Raw genomic sequence first — 21,994 nt, forward strand, 5'->3', positions numbered from 1 at the left:
GGAGTGGCCATCACAAAGCCCTGACCTCAATCCTATAGAACATTTGTGGGCAGAACTGAAAAAGCATGTGCGAGCAAGGAGGCCTACAAACCTGACTCAGTTACACCAGCTCTGTCAAGAGGAATGGGCCAAAATTCACCCAACTTATGGTGGGAAGCTTGTGGAAGGCTACCTGAAAAGTTTGACCCAAGTTAAACAATTTAAAGGCAATGCTACCAAATACTAATTGAGTGTATATCAACTTCTGACTCACTGGGAATGTGATGAAAGAAATAAAAGCTGAAATAAATCGTTCTCTCTGCTATTATTCTGACATTTCATATTCTTAAAATAAAGTGGTGATCCTAACTGACCTAAGACAGGGAATTTTTACTAGGATTAAATGTCAGGAATTGTGAAAAACTGAGTTTAAATGTATTTGGCTAAGGTGTATGTAAACTTCCGACTTCAACTGTATCTTAGCGACAGAACTCAGGCCATCTTGATAGATGTGGTTAAATCTGAATTTCTTGAGATTCAAAAAGGTGTTCCTCGGTCGATTTTGGGTCCATTATTGTTCACTTTGTATATTAATGACATCGGAAACACTGTTAGTACTCTCTGCAGATTCATCTCTATGCAGATGACACAGTTTTGTATTCCTGTGCTAACTCGGTGCTGCAGGCCATTCGTGAACTTCAGCATGACTTTGATTCAATTCAGAAATCACTTACAGATCTTAAATTCGTGTTAAATACAAGTAAAACCAAGCTCATGCGGTTCTATAGGCCATGAAATGTTGACCCTGAGAACCTGCATATTTGCTCTATAATTGAGCTTGTTACTCGATATAAGTACCTGGGTGTCTGGATTGATGACAAGTTGTCCTTTGTAACGCATATAGAAAATCTGACTAGGAAGCTAAGATCCAAGATTGGTTTTCTATTTCAAAATAAATCATGCCTTAGTATTAAAAATAGGAGAAAGATTGTTCAAACAACGCTTCTCCATGTATTGGATTTTGGTGATATTGTTAACATGCATGCGGCAACCTCTGTTTTAAAACCCTTGGACACAGTCTAGCATTCCGCAATACGTTTTATCACCGGGGACAATTTTAAGACTCATCATTGTAGTCTGTATAAAATGTAGGATGGACCTCTCTGTTTGTAAGAAGAGAGCTGCATTCTCTTTTATTTATTTACAAAGCAATCTTACAGAAACTCCCTCTATATGTAACATCATTAATTAAGATAAGAATCATAAGTTACCAAACCCGTTCACAGGACTGGATAACACTAGAGATCCCTTCAGTCTCCACAGATTTGATAAAATATGTTTTTTGTTTTTTTTCCCCCTAATTTGTGGATGTCCTGGTACCACTCAGGCAGTTTCAATTATTGATTGAGGATCTCTATGTAGTTGAATGTGATTGCTTTTATTAAATATGTTTATTTTTGTTTATTGTGTGCTGAATTATATTGTTTTATACACATATACACTACTGGTCAAAAGATTTAGAACACCTACTCATTCAAGGGTTTTTCTTTATTTTACTATTTTCTACATTGTAGAATAATAGTGAAGACATCAAAACTATGAAATAACACATATGGAATCATGTAGTAACCAAAAAAGTGTTAAACAAATCAAAATATATTTAATATTTGAGATTCTTCAAATAGCCACCCTTTGCATTGATTACAGCTTTGCACACTCTTGGTATTCTCTCAACCAGCTTCACCTGGAATGCTTTTCCAACAGTCTTGAAGGAGTTCCCACATATGCTGAGCACTTGTTGACTGTTTTTCCTTCACTCTTTTGTCCGACTCATCCCAAACCATCTCAATTGGGTTGAGGTCGGGGGATTGTGGAGGCCAGGGCATTTGATGCAGCACTCCATCGCTCTCCTTCTTGGTAAAACTGCCCTTACACAGCCTGGAGGTGTTTTGGGTCATTGTCTTGTTGAAAAACAAATTACAGTCCCAGTAAGCCAAAACCAGATGGCGTATCGCTGCAGAATGCTGTGGTAGCCATGCTGGTTATGTGTGCCTTGAATTCAAAATAAATCACAGACAGTGTCACCAGCAAAGCACCCCCACACCATAACACCTCCTCCTCCATGCTTTACGGTGGGAAATACACATGCAGAGATCAACCGTTCACCCACACCGCGTCTCACAATGACACAGCGGTTGGAACCAAAAATCTCAAATTTGGACTCGAGACCAAAGGACAAATTTCCACCAGTCTAATGTCCATTGCTCATGTTTCTTGGCCCAAGCAAGTCTCTTCTTATTATTGGTGTCCTTTAGCAGTGGTTTCTTTGCAGCAATTCCATCATGAAGGCCTGATTCACACACTCTCCTCTGAACAGTTGATGTTGAGATGTGTCTGTTACTTGAACTCTGTGAAGCATTTATTTGGGCTGTAATTTTTAATTAACTTATCCTCTGCAGCAGTGGTAAGTCTGGGCCTTCCATTCCTGTGGCGGTCCTCATGAGAGCTAGTTTCATCAAAGTGCTTGATGGACTGCACTTGAAGAAACTTTCAAAGTTAATGAAATTTTCCGCATTGACTAACCTTCATGTCTTAAAGTAAAGATGGACGTCTCTCTTTGCTTATCTGAGGTATTCTTACCATAATATGGACTTGGTCTTTGACCAAATAGGGCTATCTTCTGTATACTGCCCTACCTTGTCACAACACAACTGATTGGCTCTAACGCATTAAGAAGGAAAGAAATTCCACAAATTAACTTTTAAGAAGGCACATTTGTTGATTGAAATGCATTCCAGGTGACTACCTCATGAAGCTGGTTGAGAGAATGCCAAGATTGTGCAAAGCTGTCATCATGGCAAAAGGTGGTTATTTGAAGAATCTCAAATCTCAAATATATTTTGATTTGTTTCACAGTTTTTGGTTACTACATGATTCCATATTTGTTATTTCATAGTTTTGATGTCTTCACTAGCATTCTACAATGTAGAAAATAGTGAAAATAAAGAAAAACCCTTGAATGAATAGGTGTTCTAAAACTTTTGACGGGTAGTGTATTTGTGTGTGTGGCCCTAATCCATGACCCCTCCCTCTTCTCCCAAGGACAAGGAAATAACTCAGCTAGGCCACAACTAGGCAGTTCTCATACTATGCTAATTGTCTGTTTACAGCTAACGTTGCTAACAGAATGTTAGTGCTTTCCGCCTGTACATTATTCATGCTCTGAGATAAGCCTGGGCCCTTGTTTCGGCACCTGCTTGTTTTGTTTAGCTTCCCCTTGTACCAACATCATCCATTCTTAATCAGAACCCCTCATTCAACAACACCATTTGGCAGCTTGCTTCTCGACAGCAGGGGTGAGGAGTTGAAACGCATTCAGGTGAGTCTCTGTCATCTTCCGACTCTATTTACTGAAACAGAACACTCTGATTAATTGAGATAATCTGATAATGGCATTTAATGAATAAATTAAGTGTTCGTTGGTACCTGAGGGACCAACCATCTCCAGGAGGTAAAGAGGTTGAAATAAGTAAAAAAATAACGGTTTACGAGTCCTACTTTATTTGCTCTCTAAACAACTTTTCATGTAGGACAGTCATGTAATTCATTCACTTGGTCATTACCCACATAGAAAATACTACAGTTACTATTACTATTGTACTACTTACTATAGAATTATATAGTATATTGTCGTAAACTGTAGAATCCCTTGATCATGTGTAGTACTTACAGTACTATAGAATGTTGTAGCATGCCGTAGAATACTACACTACACACTGTAGTATCCCTTGGCAGTGTAGTGATCACTATAGAATTGTGTAGTACTGTAGAATACTATACTATACACTGTATTGATATGATAATATTTAATTTGTGTATGACCCACCAATTCCCCTCCCCCATATCCCAATTTGTGCCACCCATGACTGAAAAACATGCATGCTAAGTATAGACCATATATTGTGTTCCCTACAGGTTACAGAAAAGAGCAGAAGCTCTGAACCTAAACATTCAGGCCTGCTTGCCTGCCTGCTTGCCTGCCTGCTTGCTTGCCTGCCTGCCTGCTTGCCTGCCTGCTTGCCTGCCTGCTTGCTTGCCTGCCTGCTTGCCTGCCTGCTTGCCTGCCTGCTTGCCTGCCTGCTTGCCTGCCTGCCTGCAGGTTCCTCAAGGAGAAAGCCTACAAAATATAAATACACTGCTCAAAAAAATAAAGGGAACACTTAAACAACACAATGTAACTCCAAGTCAATCACACTTCTGTGAAATCAAACTGTCCACTTAGGAAGCAACACTAATTGACAATAAATTTCACATGCTGTTGTGCAAATGGAATAGACAACAGGTGGAAATTATAGGCAATTAGCAAGACACCCCCAATAAAGGAGTGGTTCGGCAGGTGGTGACCACAGACCACTTCTCAGTTCTTATGCTTCCTGGCTGATGTTTTGGTCACTTTTGAATGCTGGCGGTGCTTTCACTCTAGTGGTAGCATGAGACGGAGTCTACAACCCACACAAGTGGCTCAGGTAGTGCAGCTCATCCAGGATGGCACATCAATGCGAGCTGTGGCAAGAAGGTTTGCTGTGTCTGTCAGCGTAGTGTCCAGAGCATGGAGGCGGTACCAGGAGACAGGCCAGTACATCAGGAGACATGGAGGAGGCCGTAAGAGGGCAACAACCCAGCAGCAGGACCGCTACCTCCGCCTTTGTGCAAGGAGGAGCAGGAGGAGCACTGCCAGAGCCCTGCAAACTGACCACCAGCAGGTCACAAATGTGCATGTGTCTGCTCAAACGGTCAGAAACAGACTCCATGAGGGTGGTATGACGGCCCGACGTCCACAGGTGGGGGTTGTGCTTACAGCCCAACACCCTGCAGGACGTTTGGCATTTGCCAGAGAACATCAAGATTGGCAAATTCGCCACTGGCGCCCTGTGCTCTTCACAGATGAAGCAGGTTCACACTGAGCACATGTGACAGACGTGACAGAGTCTGGAGACGCCGTGGAGAACGTTCTGCTGCCTGCAACATCCTCCAGCATGACCGGTTTGGCGGTGGGTCAGTCATGGCGTGGGGTGGCATTTCTTTGGGGGGCCGCACAGCCCTCCATGTGCTCGCCAGAGGTAGCCTGACTGCCATTAGGTACCGAGATGAGATCCTCAGACCCCTTGTGAGACCATATGCTGGTGCGGTTGGCCCTGGGTTCCTCCTAAGACAAACAATGCTAGACCTCATGTGGTTGGAGTGTGTCAGCAGTTCGTGCAAGAGGAAGGCATTGATGCTCTGGACTGGCCCGCCCGTTCCCCAGACCTGAATCCAATTGAGCAGATCTGGGACATCATGTCTCACTCCATCCACCAACGCCACGTTGCACCACAGACTGTCCAGGAGTTGGTGGATGCTTTAGTCCAGGTCTGGGAGGAGATCCCTCAGGAGATCATCCGCCACCTCATCAGGAGCATGCCCAGGCGTTGTAGGGAGGTCATACAGGCACGTGGAGGCCACACACACTGCTGAGCCTCATTTTGACTCGTTTTAAGGACATTACATCAAAGTTGGATCAGCCTGTAGTGTGGTTTTCCACTTTAATTTTGAGTGTGACTCCAAATCCAGACCTCCATGGGTTGATAAATTGGATTTCCATTGATTATTTTTGTGTGATTTTGTTGTCAGCACATTAAACTATGTAAAGAAAAAAGTATTTAATGAGATTATTTCATTCACTCAGATCTAGGATGTGTTATTTTAGTGTTTCCTTAATTTTTTTGAGCAGTATATATAAAAAAACATAATTTAAAAGATAATAAAACAAAAACACTACAGTAAACACTACAGTATACAAGAGTAATGTCTGCAAAAACACTACAGTAAATACTAGTCATGTCCGCAAAAACACTGCAATAAATACTACAGTATTCACTATAGTGTTTTGTGTAAAAGCAAAAACCCTACAGTGAATACTATAGTATATTAATATAAACTCAGCAAAAAAAGGAACGTCCCTTTTTCAGGACCCTGTCTTTCAAAGATAATTCGTAAAAATCCAAATAACTTCACAGATCCTCATTGTAAAGAGTTTCAACAGTTTCCCATGCTTGTTCAATGAACCATAAACAATTAATGAACATGCACCTGTGGAACGGTCGTTAAGACACTAACAGCTTACAGACAGTAGGCAATTAAGGTCACAGTCATGAAAACTTAGGGCACTAAAGAGGCCTTCCTACTGACTCTGAAAATCACAAAAAAAAGTTGCCCAGGGTCCCTGCTCATCTGCGTGAACGTGCCTTAAGCATGCTGCAAGGAGGCATGAGGACTGCAGATGTGGCCAGGGCAATAAATTGCAATGTCCATACTTTGCGATGCCTAAGACAGCTCTACAGGGAGACAGGACGGACAGCTGATCGTTCTTGCAGAGGCAGACCACGTGTAACAACACTTGCACAGGATCGGTACATCCGAACATCACACCTGCGGGACAGGTACAGGATGGCAACAACAACTGCCCCAGTTACACTAGTAATGCACAATCCCTCCATCAGTGCTCAGACTGTCCGCAATAGGCTGAAAGACGCTGGACTGAGGCCTTGTAGGCCTGTTGTAAGGCAGGTCCTCACCAGATATCACCGGCAACAACGTCGCCTATGGGCACAAACCCACTGTCGCTGGACCAGACAGGACTGGTAAAAGGGTTCTTCACTGACGAGTTGTGATTTTTTTGTCTCACCATAAGTGATGGTCGGATTCGCGTTTATCAACGAAGGAATGAGCGTTACACCGAGGCCTGTACTCTGGAGCGGGATCGATTTGGAGGTGGAGGGTCCGTCATGGTCTGGGGCAGTGTGTCACAGCATCATCGGACTGAGCTTGTTGTCATTGCAGGCAATCTCAATGCTGTGCGTTACAGGGAAGACATCCTCCTCCCTCATGTGGTACCCTTCCTGCAGGCTCATCCTGACATGACCCTCCAGCATGACAATGCCATCAGCCATACTGCTCGTTCTTTGCATGATTTCCTGCAATACTGGAATGTCAGTGTTCTGCCATTGCCAGCGAAGAGCCCGGATCTCAATCCCATTGAGCACGTCTGGGACCTGTTGGATCGGAGGGTGAGGGCTAGGGCCATTCCCCCCAGAAATGTCTGGGAACTTGTAGGTGCCTTGGTGGAAGAGTGAGGTAACATCTCACAGCAAGAACTGGCAAATCTGGTGTAGTCCATGAGGAGGAGATGCACTGCAGTACTTAAAGCAGCTGGTGGCCACACCAGATACTGACTGTTACTTTTGATTTGACTGCCCCCCCTTTGTTCAGGGACACATTGTTCAATTTGTTAGTCACATGTCTGTGGGACTTGTTCAGATTATGTCTAAATTGTTGAATCTGGTTATGTTCATACAAATATTTACACATTAAGTTTGCTTAAAATAAACGCAGTTGACAGTGAGAGGACGTTTCTTTTTTGATGAGTTTAGTAATACTACTGTATACGGGCAGTAATTCTTGAAAATCGGGCAATCCTTGTCTGGCAAGGAAACTTGATCTTTATAATAAAAACAAATATATGTTGTTTCATTATTTGAGCTTAAAAATTACTTTAAGGAAAAATATCTATGTTTTTTACATTTTCTAAATAGTTGTTATGTTATTAATTTCCATGTCTGCTGTGTGTGAGGCCCTTGTCTACAGCAAAGGATTACCATTTCACACTCTCCATAAAAGTGTTTAAAATTCTAAAAACGGGATAAAATGAATATTAACTGACTTTAAGTAATATTTCTCTCATAACTGTAATTCCTAAAAAATGTGTCCTGAGTTTTAGTCAACTCTGTCAGATTTGTCAAAAATGTATCAGAAATGATCTCCTGATCTCCTGATTCGATGGAGTGCAACAAGACAATTCATATTCCTGAAAGTCCTCTACTTTTGATAGATTTAAACAAACATTGATATCACCATGGCCACAACCATAACCTGTCAACTCCATCTCCGTTTGTATACCACTTCAAAATAAAAAATATGCACTTTGTCAACTCCGTAAAACGTCAACTCTGTCACATTTTTGTCTAAGGTCAACTCCATCAGGGTGATGAAAGATCTTTTGGAATGGTTATGTTTTTGTTTTGTTTTTCCATATTTTACAAATGTTTGTATTGAACTATTTTAATAATAGTTTAATATTTTAATAATTGAAATACATTTCATGTTCAATCAATTGAGATCTATTTTGCTACTTGTAGGTTACTGTCTGTGATTTGTTTCAATATATTTCTAGCCTAAGCTGTGCTCAATGATGTGCCAAATTAATCTGTGATTGAGTGCATAATTATAGGGTAGGGATTTGAATAAACTTCTGCAATTTTTGCAGCCATTAGATGATAATATCGCTTTAGGAGCTGATCCGTCATCAGTATTGTGGAATAATTATGTTATTATGTTAATGGCAAAAGCTGATCAGAAATCAGTGCTGCCTTTCTTTCGATCCTGTTAGTATCGACACATGCTCAAAGGACACACTTAGCAAACTATTCAGAAATCGCTCCGCCAGGTTCTGGTTTCTAAAATTAAAATAGTCTGCCTAAATTCAGTTTGAGACAAAACAAGCAAGTATAGTGTAGAGAATCATCTACTATCTATATTTTCCATAACCAAAAATATAATATTTTCAGCTATTTGAAGCTGATGTACAAATCCCAAAGACAAAACTGAAAAACGGGAAGCATAGAAATAGAGCACATAGAACATATCTACCCCTTCTTATACTTGCTTTCAATGAGAATGACAGATCTATAACTGACATTTCTATGTGAATTTTGTCAGGTCGCCCAAAAAGTTACATATTGCAGCTTTAATACAATTATTTTATCCATAGGAGTGGGAAAACAGCTGCTCGTGCATTGATAAGCACACCAAAGACGCCAAATAACGATAAGTAATCAAATAAAAACAGCACTTCTAAAAGCCTATTTCACACCATAGCCTGCTGAATTTCCAAGATAACTTTCTTTCATTTTGATTTCAGCGTAAATGAAAATGTGGCACTGACTTGCCCATGGATTGATGCTTCAGCATTGTCTCAATGAAGAGTTCGGCGTTCGACTAGCCACTCTCGACACGCGCAGTTATAAGCCAGCTAGATTTAGCGGCAGGCGGACGAGCAATATCCATCGTCGTAACACGGATGAAACCCAAGCTGAAATGTGACGCTAACTGAAGCTGGCTAACTTTAGAAAAGCCTGAGTAGATTTAGCTTGCATCGTAGTATACCCCTCAGGGACAGGATGATCCGGCAATCAATGCCGAATCAAGCTAAACCGACATCATCGGGAGCCAATTTACTTAATTGAAAAGCCATCTTGAGTGCGGACTGCCGTGCGCTATAAAAAGCTGCAGACCATATTGAGCCTGATTGAAGTGCACTCGCACAGATGTGCGGTGGGATGGGAGGGAAAGAGACTAGTGGAGTGGAGGACTAGCTGGTGGCCAGGCTAGTAGTTGCTATTGGCCAAAACAGATTTTTATTGGACCATTAAAGCCCAGTGCCAAATCCAATTTAAGGCTTTTGTTTCCACGCCACCGCTAGTTGCTAACTGCCCTGTAGCTTCGGGGCTCTTCGGTGCAGCTTGACAAAAAATTAAAGAAAGGACAAGGGCAAATCAGACCAAACATCACAATTATGGTATCGTTAACATTTACATAACAGACTCGTTAATGTCAACTGAGACAACAGGCATTGATCAAAGGAGCATTTGAATGAAATCTGAGCCTGGAGAAAACGGACAACAAGGGCGTCAAAACAAGCCTGGTTAAACCAGACTGAATTCTGCACTTAGCCGCTCACCTTTCTTTCACTTGAGCATAGCTTTCAGTCTGGTTTACCATCTGAAACTAAATATTGAGAAAGCTTGTAAGAGAGAAAAAGGGGGGGATGTGGAAGGTATGAATGAAAACTGAATGACAGGGGAAGTCCCCATCACCTTAATGTAATATATTAAAGTTGAGCCCCAGACAGGATACCTCCATCTAAATTCATTTGAGACGGTCAGTCCCTATTCTGCTCAGAATCTTGCAGCATGTAATGTGACTTGACAGGATATTTCAAGGGAATGAAAAAATAAGGGTATCAGTGTCACCAAATGGATATGAACATGTCCAGATATTGTGTGCCATATTGGGCACTTATACAGTCAAATCGTTATTGATATAATAATGAAGGGCCACATTACAGGCATTTCTACTAATTATAAAACTGGTTGTTTGGATCCTTGATGCTGATTGGACGAGCATGGTTCCTCGTCTTGCTATATTCAATAATGTTTTCCTGCAGACTGCGGTTACTACATGCCACGTCCACTGCCATTGACATGGAACCCAAACCGGCTGCGCGCGTGCGCCATCGTGCATACATTTATTTTGTCCCCCCATACCAAACGTGATTACAACACACAGGTTAAAATATCAAAACAAACTCTGAACCAATTACATTAATGTGGGGACATGTCGAAAGCACTAAACATTTATGGCAATTTAGCTAGCTAGCTTGCAGTTGCTAGCAAATTTGTCCTATTTAGCTAGCTTGCTGTTGATAGCTAATTTGTCCTGGGATATAAACGTTGAGTTGTTATTTTACCTGAAATGCACAAGGTCCTCTACTCCGACAATTAATCCACACATAAAACGGTCAACCGAATCGTTTCTAGTCATCTCTCCTCCTTCCAGGTATTTTCTTCTTTGAACTTATATGGTGATTGGCATCTAAACTTTCATAGTATTACCACGACGACCGACAACACAGTTCGTCTTTCAATCACCCACGTGGGTATAACCAATGAGGAGATGGGAGAGGCAGGACTTGCACTGCGATCTGCGTCACAAATAGAACTGACTTCTATTTTAGCCCTTGGAAACGCAGACGCTCGTTGATGCACGTGAGCAATGTGGGTGCAATAATTGAATAATATATATATATATATATATATACATTTAGTTTGCAACGCTCGCGCACGCAACACGAGCGGTGTAGTCAGGGTGTGAGGCTGCTAGCGCCATCTCTGGACCACACTACAGCACAGTAGTTGGGAAATGCACCAACATTGGATGCCAACAGCGAGAAAAACCCCACCGAAGAAGAAGGAGGCTGATAGCTAGATAGGAAACACCAGTACCTAGTGTAGTCCAGCCCCGCTTGTCGAGAACTGCTTTCCCGCAGTTCTGTTAACCTTACGGCGAGGGAAGTAACAAGCTAGTGTAGCCAACCCAACTCTTGCGTGATTACCCTCGCCGTAACGTTAAAAAACAGCAGTCTCGATCTCTGTACCATACTGTACATAGAGAGTGAACTGTGCCAGGCTAAATTTTTCTGAGCCAGGCGAAATCAAACATCAATGTCATTATCATGGATATATCCAAGTAAATGCCAATAGAAAAAAATCTAAAACAAACAATAATGCAACTAATGTACTGTCATTCCAAGTGCAATCTTTGACGTGACTGAGTTAGCTGAAGCTAGCTAGCAAGTGACAAGAACGTTATCCAGCTTGCATAGCAACCATTTTGTTTAGAATGGACGACCAGTTCTTTTGCGAAGCAACTATGCAAAAATAATTAACGACTGGGTCGCTTCTGTAGCAACATGACCAAAAACGAACAACCAGATTTTTGTCCAGACTATATCTTCTGGTGGAAGAATGAAATGTTATGAATTTACTTATCAATTCATTGCTATCGGGTAGATTAAGGCCTCATTTATTTATTTCAATTGACTGATTTCCGTATATGAACTGTAACTCAGTAAATCTTTGAAATTGTTGCATGTTACATTTATATTTTTGTTCAGTATTCATTGTCCCCATCATGGCAGCTCTCTCTAACTCACCTTGGATAATCACCCAGATCACGTCAAGTGTCCTCTAACACTGCTGGAAGTACAATCACAGAGAACACTGTGTTATTTAGCAAAGCACTCACCTGCTTTTTCATCTCTCTCTCTGTTCTTTCTCTGTCCTCTCCCTGTCCTCTCCCTCTCCTGCTCTCTCTCTTTCACACTCTCTTTTCACCCGTTTCTCCCTCTCTCACTACCTCCCTCTCCTTCAATCTGCCAGGCAGCCAGAGCCCAAGTGCCTTGAAACAATGTACCAATCATCAGACAAGGACTGTGCCTCACGCCGGCTCTAATCCTGTGGGATTTACCCACCAGCGCTGTCAGCTCAATGCTGTCCGGGAAACAGCCGTTCGGAGACCCCTCCAGCCGCCAGGAGCAAACAGCTTTAATGATCACCCAGGCACTATCACCACTGAAGCAGAGCCAGAGCCAGGGACACTCAGTCAGTTGGTGGGAAGAAAGCCATATATATCACAGCAAGTGATATGATTTAGGAAATACTGTACCAGACAAAGGCAGAGCTAGCTTTGTCACATTTTCTATACTTATTTTCTGTTGTTTGCTTCTTTCTTTAACGCCATCTCTCTCTCCTATTCTTTCTCTGCTCTCTGACTTCAATTACCTGCTAGAAAATCTGATATTGACAGAACGACACATGAAAAGTAAGGGAATGGTATGGTGTGTGTTTAAATTATTAAACTGTTTCGCATTCTTTCAATTCTACTGCTGAGAAAACTGAAAAGGTTTTGTGATACCTAAGAGTGGTGTGTTGAAAATGCAGAAATAGCACTGCATGTCTAAGGATTTCTGATGCTGGACGTACACTACATGGCCAAAGGTATGTGGACACCCCTTCAAATTAGTGGATTCGTCTATTTCAGCCACACCCATTGCAAACAGGTGTATAAAATCTCCATTGACAGACATTGGCAGTAGAAAGGCCCATACTGAAGAGGTCAGTGACTTTCAAGCTGGCACCGTCATAGGATGCCACCTTTATAACAACTCAGTTCATCAAATGTCTGCCATGCTACAGCTGCCCCGGTCGACTGTAAATTATGTTATTGTGAAGTGGAAACGTCTAGGAGCAACAACGGCTCAGCTGCAAAGTGGTAGGCCACACAAGCTGACAGAACGGGACCGCCGAGTGCTGAAACATGTAGTGGGTGCAAATTGTTTGTCCTAGGTTGCAACACTCACTACCGAGTTCCAAACTGCCTCTGGAAGCAACATCAGCACAATAACTGTTTGTCAGGAGCTTCATGAAATGGGTTTCCATGGCCGAGCAGCCATACACAAGCCTAAGATCAACACACGCAATGTCAAGCATCAGCTGGAGTGGTGTAAAGCTCGCCGCCATTGGACTCTGGAGCAGTGGAAACGCATTCTCTGGACTGAGGAATCATACTTCACCATCTGGCAGTCCGACGGACAAATCTGAATGCTAACTGCCTTAACGCATAGTGCAAACTGTAAAGTTTGGTGGAGGAGGCATAATGGTCTGGGGCTGTCTCATGGTTCGGGATAGGCCCTTTAGTTCCAGGGAAGGTAAATCTTAACACTACAGTATACAATGGCATTCTAGAACTAGACACCTCCTTGAGACCATGACACAACGTCCTTACCACTTTACGCAACCATTTTGTGACGTTCTGTGGATGTCCTAACAACAAATTTTAGTTTGCAGGGTTATATCTACAAAAAAACTTTGCATATCAGTTGAGATTTTAGTATTAGTTTTCCCAAAAAATCTCTCTCTCTCTCTCTCTCTCATTTACACAGACAGATAGACAGACTCACTGACTGGGGTTGTGGGTATGTATTGGGAGGTGGGTCAATTGTCTTGATATTACTGCTAGGAATGTGGTTTGTTGTGTAGTGAGCTATTTCTGAAGCATGACACCTGATATGCATGAAAATAAAAAAGGGTGATTAATACATTATTGGTTAAAGTTATTACACTATTCATGGCTTGTTTTACCCACTTCATAACGTTACATTATGCAGAAAATGGTATTAGGTTATGCGTTCAGCATATTTATTACATTATTGTCAATTTATTACATCATCAGTTGCTACAAGGTGGACAGAGAGAGAATGGGTGGAGAGGGAGAGAGTGGGTAGAGATGTATGGAATTTGTAATGGACCCAGACACACACACACACACATCGAGAATTCAACAAGGTTTTACAGTAATTATACTGCCTGTGGAACCTCAGCCTCCAGAATCTAGGCTGTGCACAGCCAGGATAGGAACATTACAATTAATTAATCTAAGAATTTGCATTGAGGGAACCGCAAAAGCTCACAGATGGTGCACACGCAAACACACTGCAGAGCAATAAGGGTTAGTCCTTTAGGGAATGCTGCTACTCCAAAGCCGGGAGCTATGCTTCTGAGATCAGACTTTGATGGATCTGATGAGAGTTCGCGAGGAATTTCAAAATAAATGACTGCTCTATTCAGAATGTGCATTTGTGTATTAATTCATTCGACTGTGTGTGTGTTTGACTGTGTGCTCATCTCTGGGTATGCATGCTCTTGCACGCGCGTGTGTGTGTGTGTGCATGTCTGTGCTACTCTGCGTGACCTTCATCCAGACTGTTCCTTACAGCATATATTTAATTATTTGTTAATTTAGCTTTAATTACCCCACATGGCCCGGCAAGGAATGTACAAGGAAGAAAGCAGCTTGTAATAGCATGCAGGGAAGGATGGAGCGAGGGAGGTAGTGGAGGGAGGGAGAAAGACATAGACAGAAAGCAAAAGAGACAGACTGAAACCAGCTCCCCAGCTGCTCCCTGTTTAAAGGAGGCTGTAAGGGCTGGGAGTGACGATATGGGTCAATGGAGCTGTGATTTGTAGGTCAGAAGCAAAAGGTGAAAAATAAAGCCGGACAGCACAGATTAACTAGAACAGGGGACGGAGCCCTCGGCCAATTGGCCTACATTGGTGCTTTTAGCGCTATAGGTAAGAGACAGATAGACAGAGAAACAATGTGAAAGAGCGGGGGAGAGAGACAGAATCATAACATGTGGAGGGTTACCATTGGTCATACCAATGAAATAACGCCAGTGCTAAATGACTGTATGCTTGACTATTACCAAGGTGACAGGTCAAATAAGTACAAAGAGTACTTATGATGATAAACAGCATGCCGTTGCTTCAAGTGAGGAAAGTCTTAACTCATGACTAAGTTGATATGACCTAATAACACAACTAACTGGAAGCACACTATTTCCCAGCCTCTAAAATAAAAGTTTGAGGTTTCTTCATCAAAGTTAACAATCTATGACTGAATGCCAGCCGGGGGCATCAACAATCCCTGTACGTCACATATCTATGAATCAGCTATGTGTCGCGCTGATAATGCCCTCACCTCAACCCACCCTCTATAAGCAGAGGGGGATTTCAAGGAATTCAATCTACAATAAAAGCATGCCTTGCTATAAGAAATGTTGAAGCACTGTATTCACAAAGAAAAGTTGTCAGGGGCAAACAACAACTATATTGCATAGTGCAGTGCAGCAGAGTCCAACGTTTAATATAAATCATTATGCAGCAAAATAACGCTCTGTCTGCATAGCATAGGACAGCCAGCAGCAAACAGATAAGGAGGAGCTAGCTTCACAATACAGCATTGTACAGCCAGCAGTCCTGTACAGCACATGAGCGTGGTAATGCAACAGAGGCACTTAATGAAACAGTGTGAATGCTGTACTGCGGCAGAGCAGGATGGGAATGGAGGATGTGTGCGTCTGTGTGTGTGTACGGTGTGTTTGTGTGTGTGTGTGTGTGTGTGCGTGCGTACATATCCAACCCTCTCAGGGAAGCAGGCGTGACAAAGGACAGCCAGGGCCATTCTGCTGCACAAAGCCCAGTCAGCTAGAGCGACTAGGCTCCAAAGGCACAAAGAGAACCAAATTTCCTCTGTCCCCTGTTCAGCTGTTCAGCGGAAATGGACAGATCTCCCCAAATGCTCGGCGACTGGCTATCTCTATCCGTCGATGGAACTATTTATCTTTCTCAATCTCTCTTTCGCTATTGAAGTAGTGCTGTGTTCTGTTGAAGTATGTAGCGTTGTGTCTCTCGTTGTGATTTGTGTTTTGTCCTATATTTATATTGTATTTTTTAAATATTTTCTTTATCCCAGGCCCCTGTCCCCGCAGGAGGCCTTTTGCCTTTTGGTAGGCCGTCATTGAAAAAATGTTCTGAAATGACTTGCCTAGTTAAATAAAGGTTCAATAAAAAACAAATAACATAAAATTGATCCCTCTGTCTCTTTCTCTCTTTCTATATCCCTCTGTCTCTTTACCTGTCTGCTTCTGAATTTTCAATCCCTTCTCTTAATCTGTCGCGTTTCCCTGTCTCTCCCTCTTTCTCATTCTTCCTAAATTCCAGTTCTCTTTTTGCTTCACTCTTCTCCTTCCCTCCCACCTTCCCTTCCTCCTTCTCCCTACCTCACTCCCTCCCTCTTCTTATTACGAGGAGTAGAGAGGGTTTCCACAGTGTTTAGCATTCAGCACATCTCACTGCAGCATCACAGGCCTATTTGTTTTTAGAGACCTACTCCTGGAAAAATACAATGCTTAGAGGGAACTGTTTTTTGTTGTTGTATGCTTTTTCAGTTATAAATGCAGTTACAAATGCAAATGCCCTCATATGTATGGTCACAGACACCACACACACACACACACACACACACACACACACACACACACACACACACACACACACACACACACACACACACACACACACACACACACACACACACACACACACACACACACACACACACACACACACACACACAAAGTATCTGCAATGAAAACCATGAAAATAATGGATGAATGTTAATGTCATAAACATGGCATTCGGCACACATACGATTAACCTTGAGTAATTCGGGTATGAATCAGGCGGGGGAATTTGCATGATTTCCTCTCTGTGCTTCCCCTCGTCTAAAAGAATACAGGTCAACGTGCTAATGAATAGCCTTCACTCTGTCGATACCCACTTAAATGGCTTAATTCCTCCATTGGTTTGTGCACAGAATTCTCAACAGCACTCCTAGTCTGTATCTATATTATGATGGAATGATTAAGAGTATATTTAGACATGTGGAATTCAGAAAAGCTGTGTTGATCCTGTTTGGCTCAGTTGCTAAGAGCGTCCCACTAACAATACCAGGGTTGTGAGTTCAATTTCCACTGGCTTAAATGTATGCACTCACAAGTCGCTTTGGATAAAAGCGCATATTAAATAGATTTCATTATTATATTATAAATCACTATCAGGGAATTACTGCATCTGTGTTCAAAAAGTAGCTTGTGTCAGTTAAATTTGTCTCTGAGCACTTGTTGCGTGAGATATTTGGTGGTTGAGTCTTCCTGCCTGTGGTTGTGTATTTCCAGCACTAACAGTTCCCCAGATGAGGTAGCAGCAGCTCTAACCTGCACGGTGACTGTTTAGCGGCTAACAGCTAACAGCAGCATAATTAAAAAGCACTAAAGCTCTATGGAGCAGGAATGCTATCTAAACAGAGAGGTTAGCATATCCCACTAGCTCAGCCACAGGCCCTCTGTAATTAATTATGTCTTCATGAGCAAGGGGGAGAGAAATGACTGGTAAATATTGTCCTAACTGGCCGATACCTCTACTGAAGGGTATCACTGGCACCCCCTGTGGTCTTAGCTATTCAGTTAGCTTTTAAGACATGACTATGACTCTGGCAGACATTTTTAATCACACCCTCACAGTGCATAAAAACACTTAAGAGGTGTGATATCTTGAAACTGCTCTATTAATTATTTAATTTAAATGAAACACTAAGAAAATGCAAGCCAAACTAATACTTACCAGAAATCGTTTGGGACATTGCTTATCTTTGACGAGTTTTCACATTTTGATACCATTTCAAGAGAGAAATAGCATAATTTGTAGATAAGTACGTTTTTACACTGTAGCTATACTCACTCAAAGCAAATCCCTTAACTGTTTTGTTGTTTTGCATTCCAAAGTCATTTTGGATTAATTGCAGTGTCCCATTACTCAAAACTGTTATTTTACGCACGAGTGTGCGATTAGGTGCTAAATGTCGGCATAGATGGCTAATTGTCAGACTTTGAACTTAAAAATCTTTTGGCTTAATTTAAGACGACGTAAAAAATAATAAAAAAATATGAAAAAGGCTCTGGGCAATTACATCAGATGAGATTAATCATGTTTACCAGATGGTACTGAAAGAGAATCTCCTTGGATGATAAGTAGGTGATAATATGAACGACGTAGAGTAGAGTTAAACTCAGGTGATCTTATCAACGGCATCATTAGCTGTATTTCACACCCATGAGTATCTTCTCTTTATTAATAGGCATGCAAAATGTGTTAAATTAAACTAAATAATACAGTAGTTTACTGGCAGACTCTATGATGCCCCTGATATTCTGTTATTATACATTTTGTTTGAAGTGACTGTGCAGCTTGGCACTGTTGAGGGAGAGTGTGTTGTCATTCAGTGAAATTCTTTTGCGGAAATCCACAAACCAGATTCCTTCTATTTCACTGTTATCCCATCCAATTAGCTACCAGCCAGACATTTAAAAACATATGTGTTGGATGAAGCTGGTGGCTGAGGTCTGGCATCTAGTGTGTGTGTGTGTGTGTGTGTGTGTGTGTGTGTGTGTACATGCATGTGATCGTGGTTGCACATGTATGCGTTTGTGTGTGTTTGTGTATGTGTGTGTGTATGTGCGTAATGCCACCCGTTTGGCTGTGTGTGGGCACAGCGTGACCATATGTTCTGTGCAGTAGCTCAGTTTAACCTAGCACAGCACAACCAGGCATGAGACACAGCCAGAGAGATAGAGATCAGATACTCTGCGAGTGGGGGCTAAAACAGCACTACGGCTTAAATACCAGCAGTGTGAACACTGGTAAAGATCATCAGTCGCACAGAATACACTGAACTAACAACAGCACAGAGAGGAGGTGAGAAATTCCCCCAAACATGCAGTGTTCTATCCTGGGGAAAGAAGAGATGGGAGCGGTGATATTTGTGGAAGTAGCCTCTCCTCCTGAGGGATGCTGCAATGTCTGAGTCCTTTTTAGTGAGAGTGTGAGTGGAAGATTAGTGTGTGTGTTTGTGTATGTGTGTTTGTGTGTGCGTGCGTGCGTGTGTGTGTGCATATGAGTGTGTGCGTGCATGTGAGTGAGTGCGTGTGGCCTGAATGGATTTGCTCTCTAAATCAACACTGAACACACACGCCGTCTTCACGGTCAAAGTGATGAGCGGTGGAGTCAGGCTTCCGCTTTGCATCTTTAATTTCTTTCTGTCTGCGGGTGAAACGAGGACAAAGGGAACCACTGAGCCCTGCGGCACCCCTGCACCTACACCTCCAGCCACTGGGAGGCACTACAGGCAGAAGTTGAATAGCCCCCCCAATGGTAGAAGCCTTGCCTAGGGACATGTGCCAGTACCCACCATATTGGAATTCAAACTGTTCACTACATCAGAATAGCTAGCTGTCCAGCACTCATTTGGTGAGAGCCACAGACAATTGTCATGTAGCAATAGCTAAATATTGTCATGTAGCAAAAGCATATTTCAGTTACTGCTGGTGTGACTGTCATTGTTATCCACAAGTGTATAACAGTAAAACCAGTAACAGTAAACCGATTTCTCCAGGATTCTAATTCTAATCCCGTAAATGGCATTCCTATGCACAAAACAATCATAACAGATGCCTACATGAAAAATGGCAATTGAGGCTGATTACTAGGCTGGAAAAGCACCCTCTAAACAGTGGATGTGAGGGGCTGCCAGGGTGCCCGTTACAGTTCAGCGAGGAAGGGCCTGCAAGGTAGTGTGAGATCGGCAGTAATAGGAGGGGCCTTTGCATATGCAGTGTCATGTCGTAGGGTTGTACTCCCAGAGGAGAGCAGAGGAGAGCAAGGACAAGGCCAATGAGAGAGAGAGATAGGGCTAAGAGAGAGAGAGAGTGAGAGAGAGAGATGGCTGGCGGCATTTCCATCCCAACCCTAAGTGGCCCACTGATGCTCTGAGTGCCGCTCACAATGTCACATTCCCATTGAGAGCTCACTTTCTCAATGGCAATCGCTCCCTGTCTATCAAGCCACACAGGTTTGGTTTGGAATTGGCTCACTTCGATAAGCCTAGTCATGCTCATCGACCTCTGTCATTGGACATCACAAAGGGACAGTTTAGTCATCAAAGGAATGCCTTGCTATTCTCCCCCATGGCTAGTCCATCTGAGATCGCTGAAAAGCTGCACTGGGCACTGCAACCAAGCTAAATAATAGCTGAGCACAGTAGATAGTATTAACTAATCATAAGAGGACACTGTCAACAAACATGCAGAAACACACAGACACGAAAGTAAACATGCACACACACCAGCACAAGCACGCGCACATGCACACAGTAGTTGATGTGTATAACTACCTACTGAAATATTGCAAAACAATGCCACTTCAATGCCAGAGGAGTGTTTTTCCCTGTCTGCATATGTAGACTGTAAAGTGTAGCTGACGTGGCATCTGTCATTTGGGACGGGCCAGCAGGAGGTATGATGGAGTAACAGTGATTTAGTGTGACAGGGACACAAGGCCACAGTATCCATCACAGGAGAGTGGCCTACATACACTGACTCCAGAACCACCCCACCAATCCTGACCCTTCCCCCTTTACAGTGCAACCTATCACAGGCTGATCTACAGCATGCCACTGCACCAAAACAGGATGTCAACTTATGGAGAGTAATAGACAACAACAAGTCTGCCAGGCAGGAGCAAAGCCCTATTATTCTTACACCAAAGTGGGTGCATTTGAATCTTGACCATAACAAGCTGCATTATCTAAAAAAAACAAAAGGCAGAGAGAATTTTAGGACAGAATTAAATGTAAAATCTCTGATTAACTCTTACGGTATCGTAGAAATGTCATTCCTAGAAGAGAGATTCTCATTCAAGTCAACGTTCTGTAACAGGAGGAGCGGCAGCCATATTGAATGTATGTTGTACCCATTAACCATGGAGTAAAAGCAGGAAGTTCATCCTTCAATGTGTGCTTTATTTTCAAGTCATTCTATTTCTATGTACTGTACCTTGCTGAGTTGGCTGGTGGGGGAGCCGCTGCCGTTGACCGTGTGACATTTGAAGTTGAGCAGCGTGTCCCCGATGGCATCCTGGTTCCTCTGACCAGAGAAGGGTGGCAGGGGGGCTCTCTGTACTACCATACACGAAAGACCCTGGAAGTTAGATGGCCTGATCAGAAAGGCCTCCATGGCTATGTTTGGGGACACCTGGATGGAGTCAGAGCGATAGGAAGAAGGGGAGTAAGTGAGTTTATCTTCCTGGTCTGAACATAAATGGCAGATCCTTGAAATTGTCATTCAGAAGTGTCATTCTGCACTGAATCGATAAAAAGATGTTGATGAAAAATAAAACAAATTTGCTGATCATGCTGAGCTGCGAGACTAAAGGGATGATAAACTACAGCAGGCCTGGGCAATTATTTTCCATGGAGGGCCACATTAGAATATATTTTTTCCATCGCGGGCCAGAATTATACAGTTGAAGTCGGAAGTTTACATACACTTAGGTTGGAAACTAGTCTTTCAACCAATCCACAAATTTCTTGTTAACAAACTATAGTTTTGGCAAGTCGATTAGGACATCTACTTTGTGCATGACACAAGTAATTTTTCCAACAATTGTTTACAGACAGATTATTTCACTTAGAAAATTGGAAAATTCTAGAAAATTATGTCATGGCTTTAGAAGCTTCTTATAGGCTTATTGACATAATTTGAGTCAATTGGAGGTGTACCGGTGGATGTATTTCAAGGCCTACCTTCAAACTCAGTGCCTCTTTGCTTGACATCATGGGAAAATCAAAAGAAATCAGCCAAGACCTCAGAATTTTTTTTTGTAGAACTTCACAAGTCTGGTTCATCCTTGGGAGCAATTTCCAAACGCCTGAAGGTACCACGTTAATCTGTACAAACAATAGTACGCAAGTGTAAACACCATGGGACCATGCAGCCGTCATACCGCTCAGGAAGGAGAGGCGTTCTGTCTCCTAGAGATAACCGTACTTGGTGACGAAAAGTGCA

Source organism: Salmo salar, chromosome 18 (assembly GCF_965601325.2).
Source record: "Salmo salar chromosome 18, fSalSal1, whole genome shotgun sequence".
NCBI lineage: Eukaryota > Metazoa > Chordata > Actinopteri > Salmoniformes > Salmonidae > Salmo > Salmo salar.